Source organism: Xenopus laevis, chromosome 2L, assembly GCF_017654675.1.
Source record: "Xenopus laevis strain J_2021 chromosome 2L, Xenopus_laevis_v10.1, whole genome shotgun sequence".
NCBI classification, from domain to species: domain Eukaryota; kingdom Metazoa; phylum Chordata; class Amphibia; order Anura; family Pipidae; genus Xenopus; species Xenopus laevis.
Window position 1 is genome coordinate 87,042,146 of NC_054373.1, and position 25,784 is coordinate 87,067,929.

The 25,784-nt window shown below is 37.8% G+C and overlaps 1 protein-coding gene across 2 annotated transcripts in view; it reads right to left on the reverse strand.

Annotated features, from left to right (window-relative positions):
- fhl3.L (four and a half LIM domains 3 L homeolog) overlaps window positions 1-11,403 on the reverse strand; it is a 46,725-nt gene extending 35,322 nt beyond the window's left edge. Inside the window, exons 1-2 of one of the 2 annotated variants that reach the window (XM_018246714.2) lie at window positions 11,257-11,403; window positions 2,412-2,463 (exon numbers count right to left, since the gene is read on the reverse strand). The gene's annotated coding sequence lies outside the window, so the exon portion shown is untranslated. The remainder of the gene's footprint in view (window positions 1-2,411; window positions 2,464-11,256) is intronic. The other variant, XM_018246712.2, reaches the window with a different exon arrangement.
- Window positions 11,404-25,784: the final 14,381 nt, after the last annotated feature.

Below are 25,784 nucleotides of genomic sequence, written 5' to 3' on the forward strand. Positions count from 1 at the left end.
ATCGCCAAATGAGTGGATCTTTCCTCGATATGCCATTAATGAGCATGGCTATATCGGGGGTAATTTGATTGTTCGGCCGTATGGCCGAATGATCCGATTACGATGTGCAATCGGCACCATCGGGATCGGTCGGGGCAAAATCAAACCTAACCGATCGACCAAACGACCGATCTCCGCCGGATGAAAGCTGTCAACACTCCCCACACACGAACTGAAAATCATACGAATCCTCGATTCGTACGATAGGATCTGTGTGTCTATGGCCACCTTTAGACATAACTTTCATATGAATGCTATCTTTGAAATAATGGCCAGAACATCGCCTAATTTGTTCTTTGTACTACTTTATTTAATCTGAATGGTTAGTGGTTGGTCAGCAGATTGCAATGAACAATTGTGCGCCGGACATAAGGATATACTGTATCTGCATGTCTATGGCCAGCTTTAAGGTGGCCACACACAAGCCATTAAAATCAGCTTATTGGCCTGTATATGAGGTCCTCCAAAAAGCCTGCTGGTCTATATTTGTCTGATAATTGACAGGTTAGAAATCCCAGTAGCTATGCCATAGTTGCTAAGAACTGCATCAACATGTTAAAGGGACCCCATCAACAAGCATATCTTTAGGTGAGAGACTTGAATGTGAATTCAGGTATCTGTATGTTCAAATATATCAGGCAAGATTTTGATTCATAGGAATACTTTACCTGAAGGTAGGTTAATGATAGTTCATTCAAATTTAGACTTTGTAGGGCTTTGCCACATATGGGGTTTGTTGTACCCTACATAGTAAAACATTATATATATTATGCCACAAGCACCTCTGTAAAACAGTGCAATTGCTCAAATATGTAGTGCTGAACACGTTCACACAATTATGGGCTTTTACCAACATGCATGTAATCACAATGTGCTTCTACAGAGGCAAATTTTTGCCTGGTTGGTAACCAGTTATATGTGCCATTGTTCTTAAATAGTTTTTTTTATAGCTATAGATAGTATTTGTTTTGAAAAATACTGCAATTTTTTTTATCAAAGCAACAAGTTAAACCTTGTCCAAAGACTTACTGTACATGATACACTAGCCTCCGTTGGTCAAACTGCAATACAGAGTAGCAGACTATGACTTGACTTTGCCAAGTGATGACCATACATAAGAGCAACGTTGTTTTAATCAGCAGGGAAAACGTTATTATAATTTTGTTGTTTTAAAAAAATCTAAGTGAAACAATAATGTCCCTTTAATTTTATTTTTGGGACTTGGAAATTAGGAAAGCAGTGAATCAGATGCTAGAATAAACAGGCCTTAGACAACATAATAGCTCATGTCACTGGCTAAATACTAAACCACATGAGCACTCTTTCACCTTCATAGTCTGTTACTCTCTGATCCCACAACCAGAGCAGGAGAAGTACAATGTTCATGCCAATATGTGAGCATTTCTAGGACATTCACATAATAAAGAAATGATTGGGGTGAACTGCAAATCAACAAAAAATATGTGGCTTGTAGCTTTTTTATTGGATCCTTTCTTAGGCCTGCCAATACTACCTATTACAGTATTTCTGGTGAGGTACAACTAATCTGCTTGATCTGAATGCGTAACAGAAGCAGCATCAGTTATTTTTGTAATAATTTGCCAAATGTTCGAGAATTGTTCCTTGACTGCAGGAGTTGCAAGGAAAGTGATTTGACAGCCCTTACAGAAAATGTTTTTTGAGATCACATTCATTCATATAAGAAAGACAAACACCATATTTTATTGCTATAAATATGTCACCACATATGATATATTAGTGCAGACAAGCATTTCCCAGTTAAACAATAGGCGTAATTATTTAACTTTCTTGAATGAGGCACACCTTCTCTGTTTAACAAAAGCTCTTGAAGATAAGGCACAAGTCTAATCATGTATACCTTATGTTTATATTATTACTTCAGAGCATTCAGGAATGTAACTCTGGAACTGACGATAAGAATGAATGACTGAGATTGTGTAAGTACAGTAAATACTTTTTGGGATTTGCTGTTTGGCAGAGGATATACGTCTGAGAAGAATTTTGTCATCTTTACTGTACTGGGCAGTTAAGTGAATGAAAGTGGTTGATGACCAGGTTACTAGTCTAGTCTAGTTACTAGAAATCTAACATTATAGAAATATTTATGCTAGAAACAGTGCAAGATACAGCATGTGGGTGGTACAGGTGTTATCTATATATCATTACAAAGTATACTGATGAGCATAAGGCTGTGTGTACACAAGTAGTGCTAAGTAAAAATACTTACGCACACACATTCATTACAGCATTGCTGTGGGGCAATTTTAAACTATTTCACATGTTTGAAGGGGGGAGAATTATAAAACTTTTTACCATTATGAAACATATTACAAAAACTATGCATAAGGTACCTCATTAAATTCAATTTCTTAGTCATGCTTGAATTACCCTTTAAGCCTCCTTCTGAAAAATAAATGAATGCAAACAATATGACTTAATCAAAAATGACTTAATTTTAAACTCATAAACAGTCATAATCACTCTCCTCCAAAAGAACATACTTGCAATTTTTAACAGGAACTAATAATGTAATAATGTAATACTCCACCATACAAAATCCCACAATTATTTTGCAGTGTAATTTTACAATCTACAAACAATAATGTTTGCCTTCAGGTCATGTTACTCATTCCCTTTTGTGATGATGATTACACAGACAGGAGCCTGCCATCTGTTTAGAAACATGAGTCACTAATAGTCTTACCAAGTAGTGCCTTTGCAAACCATTTAGTCTACTCATACTGTATATATTTATCACACAGCAGTCAGGTTAGAGGCATAGTAGCAGGAGGTGTTTTTTTGGTTCCAATCTAAAGGTGCCTCTACTCAGGCCAACCCATATGCTATTCTGAGTGTTCATCTGTGGACACTTTTCTATTGCTCGTTCATTTGCTGCTTTTGAACAAACAGCTTCTCAAAAAAATTACATTTTAATTTATTTTGCTGTTGGTACTTACTGATCATACAGAAATCTTATATGAAAAAAATAATAGGAATGATTTATCATTGCCAAGCAGCAAATGGCAAATTACTAAAAATATGGCTTATTGCAAAACAGATGGGTCATTTGAAAGTCTTCAGTAGGCAGAGATGAGCAAAATCAGTCACGATTCCAATAGTGATCTGCTTCAAACTGTGCAATTTAGTTTTATTACATATGATTTAAGATGACTTATTAAATGATTTGCACATTACAAAAGCAGACTGAAAACTTTGCTCTTCTACCTGTATATTAGCAGGTCCAAAATGTTACCTTATTATAAATTATGTAGCGTGGGTTGCTGCCTGCTGCCGGCAATAATATTCTGATGCTCTAAATAATGGCAAATATGGGCAGAAACCTAAAACATTTACTTTCTACTTAAAGAACTATTTTGCTGGATGGATCTTAGCATCTGCTAGGTAACACAACTAAATGATGTTCACAAAATACCTAAAGGACAGTAGTATTAATATTATATGCTTAGCGCCACCTCAGGTCTCAGGCGAGGTTTGATGGCAATAACAACAGCAAACTCAAGAGTAAAGCAACAGGGGACAGCAACACTTCCGAGATTAGGACCTAAAGGACAGAGTTCATTCAGTTGGGCTTAAAGGAGAACTAAACCCTAAAAATAAATATGCCATATTTTATATACTGATTTTATTGCACCAGCCTAAAGTTTCAGCTTCTCAATAGCAGCAATGATCCAGGACTTCAAACTTGTCAAAGGGGTCACCATCTTGGAAAGTGTCTGCGACACTCACATGCTCAGTGGACTGTGAGCGGCTGTTGAGAAGCTAAGCTTAGGGGTCGTCACAAATAATCAAGCGAAAAATGAGGTTGGCTTGTTATATAAACTGATGCTACAAGGCTGATTATTAAATTCTGATGCTAGTTGCCATGGTTTCTGAGTTGCCATGTAGTAATTATCTGTATGTATTACTAATCAGCCCTTTATTATGACATTTTTATTCTATGCGTACTGAATATTTTGAGTCGGTCCCTAAGCTCAGTAACTGACAGCAACACGGAGCTACTGGGGCATCTTTGGAGACACAGATCTTTACTGCTCATCCCCAGAGGTTTAACTACAAAGGAAGCAGGGGGGCCCAGGAGGTATATGGGCCCCATGAGGATCTAATTCAACATATATTGGTAAAAAAGGACAATCTCTGGATATGTTAGGATCCTAAAATGAATTTGCTGTGGGGCCCAGTAACATCTAGTTACGCTAGTGCTCATCCCAAATATTCTGCTTTGTCACTCACAGGGAAGGCACTGTGATTCCTCTTGTTAAGTCCCATTTCACTTCTGCATGAAGCAAGCTAAAAATAGCATGCCACTTGCTTTGCACACACTGCCAACTCCTGCCACCAACCTCCAATAAAAACAAACTCACCGCTCTTCCTACTGTTTGTAAATCCAAAGTTATATTAACTAATATCCCAAAAAAGTTTAACCTAAATGTTTGGTGATTATTTGACCAATAAGAGGCTGCACATGCATTTGACAGATTGTGACTGGATTGCACTATTCCTGATGCATCAGAATCCAGACAGGAAGTTCCATTCTGTGACTGTCAACACATAGAGGGCGAAAGCTTACCTGTCGGATGGATGATGTACCGCACACACTTTCATATTAATTGCTATAGGACTGAAACAAACTTATTTCCCTTTGTGGGGTTTTAAAAGTAGAATTTCGGATGCTGACAGAGAGGAATGCGGCCCCCTAACACTGCAGATAAAAATAGCTCCTTGTGTTGGCTACCCTTCACACTGGAGACCTCGTGCTGAGCCCGGCTCGGTGGGGGACCCCAGTTCACTTTGCCAAATCAGCTGACTCTGGATAAGACACTGGGGGCTAATGTGAATTCAGAGCCCATTAGTCAAAGCTGAGGGAGCTGTAAATAACATTTACACAAAAGGAATGTTGACTAGACATGAAAGAGCAGAACACATCTGTGTAATGAAATGTCTGGAAAGCTCCCTTGAACAAGCCATATTTCTCCAGTAAGGAAATAATGCATCAGAATCAATGATCTGCAACTTGTGGTTCTGCAGCTGACTCAGAAATACAAATCCCAGAAGCCTTAATGGAGCTTAGCTATTGGGAGCTTTCATTTCAAAAACAGTTTGAAAGGAGCAAAATACATATCTATCATAAAGTACAACAAAGTATTGCACAATTAACATTTTTTTTTATATCCACATGACCCAGAAATTCCATGTCTCGCTTGGATCCAGTAAACTGCTGCTTTGATCATACTGTGATAATATAGTATAATATATAGTAAACCTGATCATAAAAGTTAATACCAGCCATTTACAGGACATGATTTCTGTAAGTCAGTGGCCTCGTTTATTAAAGTGTGTAAAGTGGTAAAAATCATTGTGTCCCTTTTATTTCCAACACTTCTTTGCTCCAGTTAGTAAATGGAGTGCAAGATGTGTTGGCAACAGTATGAACTTCATGCAAGTAGTCAAGGCTATATTTATTATTTATTTATACCGCACACACTTTTACACCCATCAATTGTGTATGATTTCATGGGTGCATCCAGTGCAATGTGCAAGGGATTTTATGCCTCAATAGCAGGTATATTGTACAGAACTGTTGGGTGCATTCAACATTGCACTATATTTTGTGTCTGCAGTTTTTGTTGTGTGCTGTTGCTGTCTATGGAAAGAACTTTGCACGAGCAAAAGAAAAAGTGGTAAAAAACACAAAAATCTTTGGCCCACAAAAACTATTGAATAGACTAGACACACTCTACAACATATAGAACTGCTTACACTGGCTTAATACCCAGGGCTGCAGTTAGAGAAGTAGGGGGGTCTGACAATGCAGGAAGGATGGGGCCACTATGCTGTAATTATACTTCCTGTATGTGTGTGTTTTTGCAAAACACATTCTTCTGTTGTCTGATAACATTTGTGCAATTTCAAGGAGTTAAATGAACATAATGTAATGTGCTGAAAAAAGAGTAAAGTGATATATTGATACAGCAAAAGCAAACAGCTTTGCCAGTTGCCTGCAGCCATTGTCTGGTTTCAGTTGTGGAAGTACTAATTATCAAGTGCATAACAGTTACAGTGTCAAAACTTTACAGAGAATGAATGCAAGTGGTGTTGCCTGCTAACTAATGGTGTGATGTGTGTCATTTCCCATTCAAAACTCCCACCCTGCCTCCTGCCAAAGGTTGCTTCCTGTCACATCTGCCTTCAAGGTATGAAACTAGCTTCAGGTGTTTTCTGTTCTAATGTCTCGCAAGGGGGGGGGGTTGGGCACCTAATTATGGCCCAATACTCAATACGGATTTCCAACATTTTTGGGGCTGTTTGTTGAAGTTTCCTGTGCTGGATTCTAGTTATTAGGTCCTTATGGCTCACCAGGAAATCTAAGACTGCAGCTTACACTGGGTGCATTGGAAGAAGCAGTACCATTATGCCACCTCTATATGGTGGCATATAGTCATTTGTTTGCTTTGTTTATATGCTTGCACAGGAGCCTGTCCTAAACTGATGAGGGAAGTAGGAACTCTTAACAATGCAAAGAACTCAAAATCCTGTAATGATGTAAAAATGTTTACAAGTGATTGCATGGGTTTTTTAGTTATGCTAATTTCCATGAAAGGAAGGAAAATAATTTTTTTTAATGCCAGATGACTATGCCTGCTGTCAAAAGACATATTGAGTGTAGGCTAGTACTGTGTTGCATATATTTAAATGTAGGCCAGGCAATCATGCAACAGAATAAGCTTCTAACCTTTTTTTCTCCTTGGCAGACTTCGATACAGATACAATGTGAAATATCTTGCCCCGTATGGAAACAGTCAAAATGTGGCTTATGTAGGCTGGTCCAGATACAGATTTTTTTCCCTGGCTACAATCTATCCAGATCCAGAATTTTTTTTCCATGGCTGCCATCTATAGTGACTTTACTTCTCCTTATAAAGGGGAGATCAGTTCAGGGGATACTTTAAGCGATGCTTTAACATAACATGATTTGTTTTCAGCCAAATAACCACAGTTGCTGGGTATCTGTATCCATCAATTTAGGGCATGCTGTCTTGAAATTCTGTGAGCTGTCGTCTTCCCCTCCCATCAAAGACACTGGGAAGGAAGAACACCTGCAGAAAAAAGATAAGTTTGTTTTGCACATTTGCCAATCGGCGACCAGAGATGGGATGGGAAGAAGGCTTTGACATAACCGTGATCTATGAGAAAACCTTACTGCAGCAGAAGGAAATTATATATATAATTATTTCAATTGCCATGAAATGTCAAATCAGATTGAGAGTGGACAATGACTTTTCTTTTATATAGCATGTAGCATTGGGGGTGTCTATAAAATGGTTAGTTCTCCTTTAACAGTAGAAGTAGTAAATACTTTTTACTATAAATGTTTAGTCACATATAGCTATAAATAATGCACAGAGAATCTCATTTATATCTTGGTATTATTAGCAACTGTTTATGGATGTTGGAATTAATATTTTACACAAAAACTACAATAAAAACAGTGCCCCCAAAAACACATGACCATGAAAAATTGCTTAAAGTTGCCAACCGCTAAATGAGTAATCTCTTACACAAAAAAGTAGCATTGTTTTACTCAAGAAGAAAAGCCATTCTGTCTAATTTCATCTGGACTACTGTACCATGGATAGGAAATTGCCTGTGCTAGCAAGTGTGTGGCAAATGCTTTAATAACTGAACACACTGGACTAGGAATTATAAGAGGAATTGCCAGTGCACACACCACTGGGCCTGAGGGATTGACTGGAATTCTAACTAAAAACATCTGTGTGCTAGAAAGATGCCCAATTCTACTCATGAATGAGTCAGATATCACTCACTTCTTAAGTATATTTTCAAGTCTTGTTGCTAAGGCCATGCAAATGTTTAATAACAATAACAAAGACAGAAAATTCACTGTTGGGTTGTACCTTAAAGGGGTCTGGAAGAAAATATTTCACTGCATCATCTTTAATACTAATGTGTATTTCTGTCCATGACACCCAACACCCTTGCTAACCACTACTCAATCTCCCTGGTTGACATTTCTTAGCTTATCAGCAGGGTGATAGCTTCTCATCTTTCAGCAACCTCTACTCCCATACCAGTGGGATTGGGAAATAGTTTTTAGAATCCCAATATTTCTGTTTAGGTGACCTCTGCAGAGTGGTTGGACATTAACACTCATGTTTCCAAAAACTTCAATTTGTCTCATTGCTGGTCAAATGGAGCATCTTATTTGCTTTACCAGTCATATGCCAATGCATCAGAGCGGACACAATGAGCAATAGCTGGCAAACTTGATATTCTGACATCATCAATAACATCCAGAGCTTACCAAATGGTGTGTATTATAGTTCAGCCCTCTCTGATTTAATATACATCATACAGCAGCAAGATAGGTGACTTTGTTGTTGTAAGGTAGTCCTAATTAAGTCAATTTCTGCCACTGACTTTCCTGCTGGATACTATATCATCTATTACACACCATTATCACACAAACAGGAATAATGTAGTGACACTGGTGAACATTTGCTTGGATCCAATAACTCATAGCAAACCCATTACAAGTCATTTGTACTGAATTCTTTCAGGTGTGTTTGTTTCTCATATCCATCTATTCCCTTTTACTTTTATTTGATAATTAATGAGATGTCACAGTGAGTGTGAAATGCAAAATCGACCTTTTGTACAAGATGATCTCTGAAGGACAGTTTTGTTACATTTGACCTCAAACTGTGCCATGTCACTTTGAGAAAACCCCGTTTTCATATAAAAACAGCATATTTTACTACAGTGCCCCATGTCTTATATACTTCTCTAGTCAGGCCCACCATTTATGAAGTAGTGTTGGATTTTCCATATGGATTCAACTCAACGTTTTTGACTGTATTTACCCTTCCTGGAGCATGCCGTTCAACCGGATAAAGCACAGTGGTAGCTACAAATGCCATGTGCAAATGTTTTTACCTAACTGCTAAGTGACGGACTACTGAAAAATAATACTTAGGTAGTAGACTATTAGTAAACTACTATTAGAAGACAGGTTAACGTACCTTAATAGTAGCATTTTTTATGCATATAGTACCAACTGCAAAGGATGGACCCCACTGCTAGGCAGCAATTCCAACCACTGCACCACCATGCTGCCCTAAGCTATAGGGTTTTGGTCATGATATGCCAGTACAATTCTTTTAATATAAGCAATGTATTTGATCATATATTGAACAGTATCAACCAGGTCACCTTTGCACATTTTACCTCTTTAAAGTACTTTGTATGCTATGTTTTCAAAATACAAAGCTTGAACAATGAAACTTACTTCTGTATGGATCACTTCCTTTGTCCACAAACTGAAATGAAATCATATGCTGAATGTGATGTATATAATGGATTATATATCTAATGACATGAAAGGGCTTTTTAAAACCGCAAAGACTGCCTTCATGTTCAACCATTAAGATTTCATGTGATCTCATTAATATAAAACAATGTTTTTCCAGTTACTGTTAAAGCACAGAATATAAACTAACATCAGTTACAAAGATTCTGCATATTCAGCACAGATGTCTCAAGCTCACATTGAGTATGGAGAGACCATGTGAAGAGGAAGTCCACATCTCGACATTGGCTGATCCATCTATAAAATTAATTTCGTCATCCAATCTTATGAGTTTATACATGTCAGCAGCAAGAGCGAAGCAATGAAATTATTAACGTACTTATATAGTGTATATTTTGGCAGCTAGTTTGTCTTTGGATTGAACAGAGCTCCCCCTATCTGAGTTTTTATGCAAATACTGTACACATTCTTATAGCTTTCTTCAGTCTAAAATATGGCAAGTAAGTAGCATCTTTACCAGCTGATGTTTTCTGTCTTACAACAGATCCCATTCATACATATTTACTGATTTCAAACATAGCTTTGTTTGCTTATTGAACATTAAGTGTCATTTATGTGCTATCCCAGAGACAATACAACTATTTTTTCTGCCAGTAAGGAAGTTATGAGATTTACGTGAGTATCAGTAAACATATCAACCAGCAGCAGTTTTAAACCAAAATATTGCTTTCATTGTTCCCAAGAAACAGTATTTGGTAAGTTAAAAAAACTGTTTTCTGCAATATATATATATATATATATATATATATATATATATATATATATATATTTTATATATATATCTTCTTAAAATGATTACAGCATACTTTTTATCATAGGACTCTTCCTAAAATAAAATATACTTAAAGCCAGCACTCTGTTAAATCAGTGAAAGTATTCCCACTGTCCTGTTTAATAGCAGCAGAACAAACACAAGAGCTAGCTATTTATAAGTAAATGTTTTTCTGATTTTGTGGCACAGCATTTTTATATCTGGTACTAGGTGTATTAGAATAAACAGCAGACCCAATAGAGTAACTATTAATGCAGAAAATGTTAATAGAGTTTACCTTGTAGATATGTTGGTGCACATGAATGTGCTGAAGTTATATTATATATCTACAAAGATTTTCTAGACTACAGTTGAGCAACTATAGCTACTGTTTATAGTACATACAGGCACAGAACTATCACAGTTTACGGTAACATTCACCACAAATATTTATTTTAAACAGGAAACTTAGAGATCATTGACCCTGGTAACCAGAACAGCTCCCCATCTACCAGTGCCTACAGTACATACTGTCTTTAAAGCCCTAATTAAATTTAATTTGGGGCAGATAAGGGTTTTTGTCAAATGAACCGTTCATATTTTCAATCTACTCATCAGTATGAGTTTTAAATAGACAGCTGAGTCAAGCAGGATAGGAGCAATAAAATACTAGCATCTTAATACAGAACAATGGCCAAATTTAGGGTCGGGCACAGGAGTCAGACACAGACATACACAAACAGATGATACTTCTAATAATACCCAGCGTTTCGTTTAACCTGACACTTGATAGTTTACGAAACAAAAGCAAAGTGCCAGAAGAAGCTTCCTTTCCAACAATAGGATCACATTGATAGGAGAAAGCAATGAAGTCCGCGTTACTACTGCAAACAAAAATAAAGGCAACCATACCCATGTATAAAATAGTGCTGCTCGGGGCTTAATCAAATGCAACTCTTTATTGAAGCAGAACAAAAGCAAAGGCACAAAAAAGTTTCTTATTGAGATATATGATGACAAAATAAAGATGAGGATTTACCTTTAACTTCTTGAGAGATCCAAGGGACAGATGCAGGAACGCAGGCAGCAGGGAGGCAGATCAGATGCAGAGAGAAGCACGCTCACAGCTGCCTGATACAGTGCAGTACCGATCACTTACTCATAGAGGAAATGACTAACTCCCAGTACTAGCCCTAATTCCTAAGGTACGCTTTATTAGCATAGGCAAGCCACGCCCACCCAGCGCTGTGCCCCGGGAGAGAGGCGGGGTTTGGAGGAGCGACAGTGACCAGCCTGGTACCTGGCTCTAAAAGCTCCGGCAGAGCTCTAACCCCAATAGGAAACAGCCAGCACAATGCAACATTCCCGTGGCGTCAGGGAAGAACGTGGTCGAATATCAACCTCATAAGCAAGTTTTACAGGCTCTGATTAAAATAAACTATCCCAAATGTAACAAAAGGCGCTAAGTTTGCCCAGGAGCAGTAACTCTGCATAGCAACCAATAAAATGTTTGCTTTTAAACAGATGACAGTAAATTTTACCTGCTGATTAGTTGCTATGGATTACTGCTATTGGGCAAGCTTAGTGCCTTCTATTGCATAACCTACAGTATGTATCTAGCTATGCAAAGTTCAAAATTGCAACGCAAATCATTTTTTTTTACCCACGATGCATTGCTCTTTTTGCAGAATTCCTTCTTATGGGCCACTACCAGCCTCAGCTTGTGTGCATGAGTATGGAAAATGTTCTTTAGCTCTGCCTTTGGTTAATTAAAGTGTGGGCGCATCAATCCCCATTTTGGTTACCGCAGTCCCAATAGTTAACCTATGAAGCAGTGCTTTCCTCAAACCACTGCTTCATGGGTTTTGTTCAAGCATTTCTTAATGGCAGTGGTGTGATTTACTGCATGCAAGTTCTTTGGGTACATATAGACTGCACAATATGGAAACCATATAAATAACACCAGTTCAAGGCAGGTGATAATTCTAGGGTTCCCTATCATTCTGTTCCATGGACCTTTATATTACTGTGCACACTAAATAGATTGGAGCCTCTATTAAAAAAATTTAAAAAAAGCTTTCCCCACTGGACCACTCCCCCAATCATCTCTATCCCTTTTGTTTTGCCCAGAAAATGCCCACTACGGTTGCAAAACCACCCCTTCGTGATCTGTTAGCAGACCTTCCCACCACTCAGGGTCCCCATCTGCTATTCAACCATAAAAAGAGTTGGGGAGCAACACAAGCATGTAAAAGTTACTTGGGGTGCCAAATAAGGGCTGCGATTGGCTATTTGGAAGCCCCTATGTGGAGTGGCAGCCTATAAGAGGCTCTACTTGTCACTATACTTAGTTTTTAAGCAATTAAAACTTGCTTCCAATCCTGGAATTCAAAAATAATCACCTGCTTTGAGGACACTGAGAGCAACATCCAAGGGGTTGGAGAGCAACATGTTGCTCACAAGCTACTGATTGGGGATCACTGCACTAGGGAGTAGTACAAGCATGGAAACTTTTTCCTGGAATGCTGGGTACATGGGGTTTCCTGGATGCAGGGTTTACTTTACCATTCCTTATGGCTAAATTAAGGTTAGGATGAGAAGCATTTTAAATAAAACTTTATTTTACCATCATCAGGTCGTCATGCAATTCTAGTAGACATCATAGTACAATGTAATGTCAAAAATAAGACACGTTGAAAATGGCAGTGAAATATTTTAGAGCTTTCCAGATAACAAATCTGAGGTAACACAGAGGTGTGTGTTGGTAGTCTAGTGTAGCAACACTATTATGGTGACTTAGGGCAGATTGATCAAAGTGTGAGATTAGAGCTCACCACAGTAAAATTCACCCACTATCTGTTCTATTCCTATGGGATTTTCAGAAGTGTATTCATCAATGGATGAAAGTTAGAGTTCAGCGTTGATAAATACACTTCTAAAAACCCCATATTAATGAATAAAAAGTGCATGAATTTTACTGTGGTAAACTAATCTCACAATCTGTTTATTCTTCACTTTTGTGTCCCTAGAAAAATAAATAAAGAAAATAAATGTAAACCATGAAATACTGTATAATGTCACAGTGTTGGCTTGGCATTTTAGGGTGGTGGCACACGCTGCTCCTTGGGCAGATTAGTCGCCAAATCGACTCTTCTTCGGGCGACTAATCTCCCCAAAATGCCTTCCCGCCGGCTAGAATGTGAATCGCCAGCAGGATGGCACTCGGATCACTTCGGCTTTCCGAAGTCACCCAAAGTTTTCTCATGAGGCAACTTGGGGCGACTTCGGAAAAACAAAGCCATCCTGCCTGCGATTTACATTCTAGCCAGCGGGAAGGCATTTCGGGCAGCATGTGCCACCACCTTTATAGCTTCATGAGCAGTGCATTTGGTCCCCTGCCCATGAAGCTAGAAAACACTTGAAAGCCAAAATGCTATGTGTCATTACCAGGAAGTAAAACATTTAAACGCTTTCTAAAACTTTTCCAAAAGCCATTCTTAAGCCTGATAGCAAGTTTGTTATTTTGTCTGCATCGGTGGGTATGTAGTCAGTATTGGCTGCTGACTTACTCCTGACCTAGACAGTAGCTTATTACAAAAATAATGGCCTTCCCAATCAATATCTTCTCAGAAAGGCAGAAAAATATCTTAGAAGAGCATTGGGCTGTGCAGTACGCTCTGCGAGTTGCTCAGACCCTCATGTAAAATGCCCCAGGGGGCCAAGTGATTGAATGAATCTGATTTAAAAAAAGAACACTTTTGTGTATAAATTCTGCAAATATTTGCTCATTTAGCCAGTGCAATCAAACATGAGCAATATGGACATAATGCTGTTTAGATGTTTGATCACAGGAATAGTTACAGCAAGAACAAAGAAAGAACAGGAAGTTGTGTGTGGATAAGCAAGCAGAATCCTCACTAGAGTTTCCTCTTTCATTCATTGAGTCACATGATTTGAGAGAGAAGGAAACACTTTATGAGCAGTGCTGCTATAAGGGTCTGATACATATGGTGCTGGACTATAGTTCCCAGCATGCTTCACCGCATGACAATATGTTTGAGTATGCTGGAATAAATTATGGTTAACAATGGTGCGTTTTACAAGAGGGGCAGATTCACTAACTGCCGAAAAGTCGCCAGCGATTTCGCACCCATCGCCACACTTCGCCAGAAGACAATTCGATCAGACAACGCTAATTCAGTAAACTGTCGAGTTTTGTTGTGGGCGCCAAACGCTAGTGACTATTCGCTAGTGTAACTTTGCCAATGCGAGCAATTCAAAGCGAAGATGCGCTAGCGTCCATTTCTGCCTAGCATAAATTCGCTAGAGGTCTTGCGATCAGGTTAATTTGCATACGGCAAACTTTTAAGTTGAATGGACGTCTTTATGTTGTATGTTGCAGCAAATACATTACATTTCCACTGTTAATTACACATGTACAGGGAACTTTAATAAAGACATTAGAGTTAATATAATGTCCTACATATAAGCCCAATGTATAATTATTGTTCCATATGTTCGAAAATGTATGGGGGAAACCGGTTACTGAAAAAAACTATTTTCTAAGGACTTTTGCAGGCTATCACTCTGAAAAATGGTATAGACGCCAGCGTTTTTTGTTCTATGATGCTTTTTCCACTAAAGAATATGATGTAAGTAACAGAAGATTGAGGAAGATCTATGCACTCCATTGCACTTCGTCTGGTCTGAGCTGGCGAAAGCAAGTCTGGCGAAAGAGGTAACAGTAAAATCCTAATTTTAGTGAATAGCAGAGTAACATCCATTCGCCACTTTAGACTGAATTTGGAATTAGATGCAAAAGGGGCTAGTTTTTAAAGGAGAAGGAAACGCCCTGGGTGCAAATATCCCTCCCCCTCCCCTGTGTTGCCCCCCCTCCCTCCTCCCCCCCTGGCCTACCTGTCCCCCCGGGCAAATGCCCCTAACTTGTTTTTGCACCCAGGGGGTTTCCTTATCCTTTAAAGGTGCTATGTGATTTAGAATTGCTATGTGAAGCTATAATTATATTGTTATTGATACTTGCTTTTACTTATTTTTCTATTCTGACCCTCTCCTATTCATATTCCAGTCTATCAGTTAAAGAGATACTGACACCTGAAATTAAACTTTTTTTTACATCTATTATAATATTGGCTTTGCAAGCTACTTCTAACTTTGCCATAAAGTATTTGCATGATGCTTTTACATTACATGTCTGATCCCCCATGTTCCTGTATGAGGGGGCTGCCATATTTGTGCAGCAGGAGTCCGTTAGCATTAGAAACTGTAACTAACAGGCTGAGATGGGACAGTCAGGTTGGCAAAGTCAGAGTGTCAGAGAGTCAGGCTTAGGAACTTCAACTAACAATTATATACAAAAAAAACCTCTCAGCAAAAAATTATCAACATGACCTATAGGTAACGTTTAATGTACATTCATATGCTAAAATTAATTTTTTAGTGTCAGTATCACTTTAAGGCGCTGTTTGGTTGCTAGGGTATACTGGACCCTAGCAGCCAGATAGCTGTTAAAATTTCAAACTGAAAAGCTGCTCACCAAAAAGCTAAACAATTCAAGAACCACAAAAACAAAAAAAAAACCAATTGCAAATAGTCTTAGAATGTGAATGTCTAAATCAAAAAACAGTTATTCTAAAGGTGAACCACACAAAGTTTCAGCCATGTGAACATTCTAATAGAGCAGTTTTGAAAGTGCTGAAGATTACTGCATGGAGCAGCTGAGTGGGTGGAGTGTTTGGGGAAAGGGTGTTTGAATTTGGAGAGGGAAGATATGGGAGTGTATAGTAGTGTTACATGATGTAATGAGGTACTTCAGAGAATTGCCAGCCAGAGATAGAAATGCATTCAGTGGTAAGCTAGCCAAAAGGATTTTTTAAGTAGTTACAAGTTAATTACAGGCCCTGACAGGGGTGCTTCGCCAATGAGGCGAATTGAGGCTGTCGCCTCAGGCGGCAGCGCCCCAGTAGGTACCAGGGGCAGCAAAAATGCTTCTCCTGGTACTTTAACAGCGAATTTCCGGGGGAGGGGGGGCAGCAGCAACTGCTGCTGCCTCAGGCGGCAGAGGGGCAAGGATCGCCCCTGGGCCCTGATAATCTAACCTGATCAAGTCTGCTCTGAGGGAGCAATTACAGGCCTGGGGCTAGAGGAGAGTTTCACTGAGCAGAGCAGGGAATTCCAGAGTGTGGGTTAAGTATGGGGAAAACAGCAATGGCAGGTTTGATAGGTGCTAATTTGGGAATGGGACTATTAGATATTCACAGAGAAGGAGAGTGAGGTTGGTACAATAGGCATACTATTTAGAACAGTACGTTAATTCTGGAAAAATCATTAGGAATATAAGATGATCAGTGTATTATATATCTATATAGTATACAATATATATATATATATATATATATATATATATATATATATATATATATATATATATATATATATATATATATTAAATCTTCTCTCTAGCTGCTTCAATCTGTGATATCATACAGTGAACAAGTTATCCTCATACCTCTCCTATAGTACCTCCTAGATTGGCTTTGGGAAAACTTGTAAAAAGTAGCCTTTTCTCATAATATGCTTTTCAAAAACACAAATATAAAATGTACATATAATTCAATTCGTTGCAGATTACTTTTATTAAATATAGTGCCCACGCATAGCAGATTCATTTCTTTCTATAAGCCTGTTCCCTACTGCACCATTCTTAACTCAAACACTACATGTACATCTGCTGCAGATTACCAACCTGTTTCTTCAGGGTGTTAGTAGGGTAGCCACCTGGCTGGTATGATGCTTGATGCCAATGTTATTAATAGGAAAAATGGTAAGAATATAGGACGGTATTTTTTTCCAGATAAGGTGACAACCCTAGGCTTTAGTCATATCTGTGCATTCCCTTTATGTCAGAAGAAAATCACTTATGAGTCAGATATTTCACTGAGAGTGACTTTCTATATTTGGATCACCATATCTGACCACCTCCAAGTTGTATAGCAGTCCAATGAATAATAATCCTTGTGTTTTCCTGAACTGTAAGAATGGAACAATGAATATAAGTATCACTATAAAAAATTCAATGTATCCATCAATAAATACAAGTTTTATAAAAAAACATCTTAAACTTTCATTCAATCCTTTAGGGGAAAGCAAATACAATCTTTTAATCCATGCTGCTTCTCTTTTAAGTAATTGTTGGCTCAGGTTGCCACCTCTCTTTAAATTAACCTCAATCAAGTATTGCCCAGCTCAATTGAGAAGCTGTATGTTTAGCATAATAAAAGTGTTTAGCAACCCATAACTCAGTTATAGGTTTCTTTGTTCCCTCCAATTTATTTTTCTTTCTCAGAGGAATAATTCTGTATATTACTCTTGTGTTTGTTTAATCAAACAATTATGCTCCTGGCTGTCTATCCTATGTAAGATAGTCCACATGAACATTTAATTAAATAGATTACTCCAGAACTGTTACAAGTAAAATGTCCCTTAATTTCATTTGGTGTGCCTTTATTGGGGTGGGCAATAGTATTGCCATGTATAATACCTGTGCAATGTTCACTCTCAACAACTAAAGGTGCCCATTCTAAGAGGTGCCAACAAGCTCCTTTTCCCTGTCTTTCTGTAGGAGTTCTTTAGATAACATACGTCCTATTGATTTCCCACACCTCTATGAAAATAAGGGGGTGTCTTACCCAACTCCCTATCCAATTGCGATATTCTCCATTGTTTTAAATTAATAGGGTTAAAGGAATCACATGTTGGTATCACATAAATTGTAAGGTATTTAAAATGGGTTCTATGTTCACTTGTGTGTGTATTTCACCTGAGGAAGGGCTTGGTCCCTGAAAGCTTGTGCTACAACTTCTGCAATAAAAAGTGACAAAGGCTTGTGCCTGTATAAGTTAGTGTGCTTTCTCCCTATCCGTGATTGCCATGCCAGCTGATTCACATTTCTTTTGTTCTAACTTCCCAGATCTCAACAGATACTTTATTATTGTGCAAAAGAAATATTTTGGTATCTTTATCTATTTAAACGACAGTTCAGCTCTTTATACAGTAGGGACTGGTATTTGCACAGGACTGGTGCTTTATTCTGATAATAGAGGATGTTGATTTATGGTTAATGTCTTGTCTTTAGCGAAGGCAGCTGGAAATAAATTGATATCCCTGGGGATTACTTTACAAGGCAGTCAAAAGTAAATTTCCTTTAAAATAATCACATCATCAAGAGTCAAATTGATGTTTTTACTTAAAATGGCAATTCTATAACTTCATGGGCATTTTATGTTTTGAAGAAGCTATTTATCTCTTGGGGATTAATACAGCGGCTAACATTTTATTCAAATGGACCTTCAATATACTTTTTTTTACGAGTCAGAGATATTTTATTTCCTTTATATTGATACCTGGACTGTAATACAGTATTTTCTGTTCATTTGGAGCATTCGGAGGAGAACTGTTTAAACTGAATTTATAATATTTAATATGTGGAGCTATATGACCACATTTCATTAAGTTATGAAATTGGCCCAAGTTTTATATAAACCCCCCAAAGCACGGTTTAAAACAACTCTAAGTCTTTATCAGGGGCGTAACTACAGAGGAAGCAGACCCTGCAGGGGGGCCCAGGAGGTATAGGGGCCCTATAAGATTATAACTCATTTACAATTTCAATAAATATTGGTAAAACAGGTCAACCTCTAGACATTTTGGGGGCCTTAAAAAATTATTTGATGTGGGGCTGTAATATCTAGTTACGCCACTGGTCTTTATGCCTATCTAGAGAGACCTGGCAGAGATGCCCCTAGCGGGAGAACAGTTAACTACCCTTTTAAAAACTAATCAGGGTGGTCTGGTACTCAGTGGCACTACAAAAAAGAAGGTGATGTCTGCTGATGATACCTTATTATAGAAAACCGATATACAGCTTTTAAAGCTGCCCTAATGAACATCAATTCACTTTCTCTGGATTGAAAATCAGTTGTACAAAGTGATATTACCGTTAGATGAATTTTATTAAGACTCCTAGGTCAATTATTATTATTTATTAACTGTACTATACAACTGTAGTTAGGAGTAATAATTCATAGGGACTCAACAAACTTCCTAAAACTGAATCTAACACCTCTAATTAAAAAACTGAAATCTAAACTGGAGCCAACTAGTTGGGCTGGAGTATCTAGTCTTCCCTTCCCCTGACTATACTAGGTATCAGTACGCACACTTTGCTTAATTTAATGCGAAGCAGGAGGATCGCTATTATTACTTACAGAACTAAAAATCAGCCTCTAACTTTCCAATCACATTTTTTTTAGGTATTTGCAATTAAGACATGACTATATGATTCGTAACATGACAAACAGATACCCTGCTGAGAAGGATCAACAAAATAATCCATAAACCTCTATCTATCTTTTACTATGTGTTGGACATTCTGTTATTTACTCCATCCATATAGAAGGACATATTTGAATCTATATACTAAATCAGTGTTCCCCAACCAGTAGCTCGCAAGCAACATGTTACTGACCAACCCCATGGATGTTGCTCCCAGTGCTATCAAAGCAGGTGCATATTTTTGAATTCCTGGCTTGGAGGCAAGTTTTGGTTCCATAAAAACCACATGTACTGACACAGAGACTCCTGTAGGCTGCCAGTCCATATAGGGGCTACCAAACAGGCAATCACAGCTCTTATTTGACAACCCCATGGATTTTTTTTATGTTTGTGTTGCTCCCCAACTCTTTTTTACATTTAAATGTGACTCACGAGTTAAAAAGGTTGGGGACCTCTGTACTAAATGGTCCCCTGAATCGTAAAATGCTTTAATTCAGGTTTTTGCATAACACAGCCCTCATACACTTGATAGACCCAAGAAAACCAGATATTTGCACTAAATGCAGGTCAAATAAAACAAGAAATAGGCCATACCCCGCATTCATTATTCCATTAGACCCTATTGTTGAATTAAATAGGCAACGCTGCAGCCTCCACAGCAGAACAGTATCCGAAAACATTTCTTCTAAAAACAATCAAATGGACTCAAAACTAACCACATTATACAGAATAACTTGTAATCAAAGAGGTTATCCCAAGAAATTTAAAATATCTGGTCTGTGTGGTTGGATGACCACTTATCCGAATAAGGAATATACATTTTCCTCTATGTAAACCGCTTCATTTCACCAAGTACCTTTTATAAAATGGCAGAAAAGGGGAAAAAAAGAACGCATAACCACATTGATTCAGGGTGTTTATTGGTCACATTTGTTATATGTATGTACAGCAACTTTAATTTTTGCAAAATGTACAAGAGACTGAATCCTGTTGTGGTAGAACAATTAGAGTGCAGAATGTAACCAATTCTAACTGTCCCTAGAAAAATACAGTATATATACTCAGTCAATAGTCATTAAGACTATTTAGAGTCTCAATGGTCATTCAAATATATATATATATATATATATATATATATATATATATATATATATATATATATATATATATATATATATATATATATATATATATATTTTATATTACAGTACCCAGCAGAATGTTGCATCCAAATGGGAGTACTTGTCACATCTGCTGTCTAGCACTGGGGGCAGTGAACTGTCACTTAGCTCAAAAGTAGTAGGTAGCACCTACTACACATAGATATACATGCAATTCTTCTAGTTGTTGGCACACACCAAACCCACAATGAGAGAGAGCAATGCAGACTGAAGCCTGAGGAAATAACTATGGCTTTTAACAAGAAAGTCGGCAAGCAGGAGACAGGTGTGCACATAAAAGTGCTGGTTCAGTGCTTTTAAAACACAGTATTACAACTAGGAGAGGGATTTTATTTCATCATTTATGAGCAAAATATTAAAGGTCAGTAGCTTTCGAAGTCCAGATGTGTTATTGTAAAGGGGTAGAAGGGATTTTTACATAACATTTTTTAGTGTTCCTGTTCCTTTAAGGATTCGGTTTGGCCAGGCACAAGGATTTGGCGAATCTGAATCCTGCTGAAAGGTCGAATCTTGGCCGAATACCAAACCGAATCCTGTATTCAGTGTATTCCTAGTACAAAGGGTAAAAAATTAAAACTTTTTGTGTAGCTGCATTACTGAGGGACTTTATCATGCAAACTAAGAAATTGCCGCTGCAAGTCTCATAAGCATGGTGTGCTTTACAGTACTGTACTAGTATATTTGCAACAAATAGCTCTTGTGCTCATTTTTGCACCTCCTGGGCCTAGGTGTGCTCACTGCTTGTTTGTGATATGTAAAATAAGTGATCCACAACAAATAAAATATTTCTTTTAACCTCAGACTTTGCAGTCAGCATTTGCAAGATGATGTTTTGAAGCCTGTAATGAGTCACTGAAGAAATACAAAACATTTTTGTATAAGTAATAGAGAAGAAAAAGTACTTTGCTTGCATAAAATATTATGAGAAATGACAAGGCCGAGCATGCCAGTAAGCATGTAAGGATGTTTTAGTACAAAACATTCCTGTCTACATATAAATCATAATGACTAAAGCATAATGTAATGGTTGCAGTTAAAGATAACTTGTATGGGTGAAAATACAAGGTATTTTGTAAGTGAATGTCTTCTATTCAAGTGATAAGGGGTATAAAACAGAATGATGAATCACTAGCTATAACGTCTAACTCTAGGAATGAGTCAGGCTTAGGGTAATTAGAAAAGCAGCCAGTGGAGCCACCCAGTGTGTAGGGGCAGGTAAACTCAGGGGTAGAGAGCCATTCTCATAAACATTGTTGGCCATTATTAGTTTTACAATAAACAGTGATAACTCTATTGTCATGATACTCCCAAAAATAGCTGTTTGTCCACTGCGAATGTTATAGTTTGTGCAATTAAGAGGTTTTAGATACTAATCCTTTGTTTTTGCCAATGGTTTTGTCTGTAAATAGTCAAGTCCAATTAATCTGCATCTCCTACAGTCATGCACTTATTAGGCTCTGCATCCAAACTGACCTCAGAGAGGTCTTAAAAATGCTGTCCCATAGCTTAACATTAATGCTGCACTTTGCATTTCCAGACAAAACAGACTGCTGTGCTTTCATTTTTTGAGTACTTAAAGAATAAGTTGGTTTACCACATTTCCCTGATTTTAAACAGTTTTTGTCCCTGAATAATGTAAAATGGGGGTTCTACTGTACTTTGAAACTGTTCGGTCAGAATGACCAGTGGGTCACATATTCTTTCTTTTTGTCTCTCGTGTTGTTTAACCTCTGTCACTGTATTCTATAAGCATCATTTTCCCTTTAAGAGAAATTACAACTTCTCATTGAGGTTCCCTCTATTCCCTTGTATAACTATTAAGGAGTTGTTTTGAAATCCTTCCAGGCCTTTCTTGGAATGATTCATACTTTGCACTAAATATCTTCCCATCTTTTCCAATCATGCTTCTGCTGACGTCACTGAAGTTGGACAGGCAAGAATAATTGCTAAGTTTATAAAAATAGTGGTGGGGAGAACTTTCAGTGAGATTCATTCTCATCATGATGTGACTCACCTGCCATTTGTGCTCCATTAAACATAGACAATCTTCAAGCTGCTCTTGTCAAACGCCTTTGTGAGGTAGGTAAATTGTATGGAAAACACAAGGTAAAACAAAAAAAAAAACATTTCACTGCTGAAGGGTCCAACAGGACCAGACTGATAGTTATAGGTCTTAGTGTAAAATAATCTAAAAATGAATCTCAAACAAACTTCAGTACACATGCTATTCATACTCCAGAAATATTTAGATTTGTGAACATTTTTTGACATGAAGTGCATTTTGGTGTCATGTAATTATTTTTGCTCTCAAAAGAGCTCAAAACACAGGAGCTGTAAAACCGTGAAAAACATGTAGAGGTTCCTAACATGGCAGTTTTTATATTTTAACATATCTTGAGCATTTTATTATATGGGGACCAGTGCTAATTTGTTCTCATTATCTGTATATTGTCTTTGCTGGTACAGGTATAGGACCTGGAATCCAGAATGCTTGTACCTGGGGTTTTCAAGATAAGGGGTCTTTTTTGTAGGTTAGATTTCCATTCATTTCTACAAAAAAATTATTTAAACATTAATATTAAACATTGTCTTGTCTCTAATAAGGATTAATGATATCTTAGTTTGAATCAAGTACAATGTACTTGTAAAAATATTTTTTCTTACCAATACAGGGCCTGACTCCCCTTTGCTATTTGAAAGATACTGGGATTTTGACAAGTGCCTCCACCTAGTGAGATCCAGGAATGGCACCCTAAGTTGCCCCACTAGGAATAATAATTAAACCACACAAGTGCAAACAAATAGAACTAATAAATTAATAAAGAAAAGTAGAGAGACAAAAAATTTAATAACAATATCAACCCTGCCCTGGGGTGCACGTGTGGTCTTCCCAACTACCTAGGTCTCACACTCCACTTCTGGTGGACAAACACAGTCACAGTCCCAAGAGCTCTTAAACTTTCCCCAGGTAGCTCTACCTGCCCCAAATACCACTGCTGTTGGGCAGAGGTAACTGCTCCCACGTGGCAGGGAGCATTTCAATACCCTCCCCTTCACTTTTTAATAAATATACCCCTTCAAATCATTATTTATCTCTAACTTCACTCTTTGATAAATATACCCCATAGGGGTATATTTATCAAAGAGTGAAGTTAGAGATTGCTACAGTCCGCTAGAGTGAAGTTCCGCCATTCTCCATTATTTTCTATGGGATTTTGAAAGGCATATTTATCAGAGAATGTACTTTCACTTTCACCCATTGATAAATACTCTTTTAAAAATCCCATAGGAATGAATGGAGAGTGGTGGAATTTCACTCTAGTTGACTCTGGCAATCTCGAACTTCACCCCATAGTGTCTAAGTGGCTCATACTATAGTTATTGCCTGCCACACTGAGCTCAATGTGATCTTTCAGTTACTGTTCTACTTAGCAGCTATATACAGTTGTTAAATAAATGGTTAACTCATTCACAGTAGCTATCACAGTATTTAACTTGGAGTCTGCATAGCATTTTAACCTCTCCTCAATTAAGATCTGGAAGATCACCAAGCTATAAACTTCCTTCAACCGTCAGATGTTGTGGAGAAGTTGCAGGCAGTGTCATCTGACTTTCTATCAAGGAAGTCACATGTGCACCCCATGTAATGTACACCAAGCATTCTATAGCTATGGGTAATCTTCATTCAGTATCAATATTGATATTAGTGAAAGCGATAAAGGGGTGTTTTTTAATTCTGCCATGCAAAACAATTGTTTTTTACAATGAGTACTTTTAAATCTTTAAATTAGTTATTGTAAATGTTCCCTATTATTTTGGAAGCATTTATGTAAATACATAAATGGCCATGTTTATTAGTCTGTAACCTCTGGGGACACAAATTATGTGTGTCATTGCTCCTCAAGGCGATATGAATCACTGGTCAAAGACAGAGCCAACAAGCAAATGAAATTAGTCTTACCGTCTTCCATAAATCCTAGACATGCAGATCCTATGTATGCAGAATTATAGCACGCTCCCTAGGGCATTGTAGTGGAAAATGTTTATAGGCCCTAATCCCAGTCTGTGGGAAGAAAAAACATGTGATGCTCCATTCACTTTAACCTTTCAGTTCCCATAGTAAGAGCTGATGTTTTGAAATTGGAAAAATTAGAAATAATGTTAGGAATAGCAAGTGAGCTCACAAGAAAAAGTTTTTGTTATATTGAATTCCTAATTGCTGCGGAACTATAGTTTTGGGTAAAACTGCTTTCAAGTGTCAACTGCTGTAAATGTTGGAAGTGAAGGTCTACACCAGGGGCCCCCAACCTTTTACCACTGAGCCACATTCAAATGTAAAAAGAGTTGGTGAGCAGTTGGTGAGAGTGGGTACAAAATAAGGGCTGTGATTGGTTATTGGTAGCCCCAATGTGGACTGGCAGCCACAGGAGGGTCTGTTTGGCAGTGCAGCTGTTTTTATGCAACCAAAAGTTTTCCTTCAAGCCAGGAATTTAAAAATAAGCATCTGCTTTGAGGGCAACATCCAATGGGTTGGTGAGCAAAATGTCAATGGTTGGGGAACACTGGTCTACACTGTACACACTATCCATACAAAATTATATAATAAGAAAAAAGGACCTCCTTGCAAGTGCTTACAGACCTACAGTATGTACAGGTGTACAGATATATTTATATAGCATCACTTCAGCTGGCCTGAAATGAACTGCATATCTACTAGCCCTGGGTGTATTTACCATAGCAGACAAACTTTTAGGTAAGGAGGATGGTGGTGTGGGGTATTAGTATAGCAAACATTTAGAGGCTGAAATGGCTTGTAAAATATTTATTAAATAGTGTATTTTAAATAAGTATATTTAAAAGCTCTCAACCTTCTATACTAGCCAGGTATAGCCTACTATTATAGTACTATATCCAGCTGTATTAGGGCTTTCAGCGCAGATGATATTCTACTGCAGTGGTTACTAGTACTGTGGGAGAAAATTATAGAGAATGACAGCTGGGAGAAATTGATCCCATTGCAAGGGGCTGACAGAGT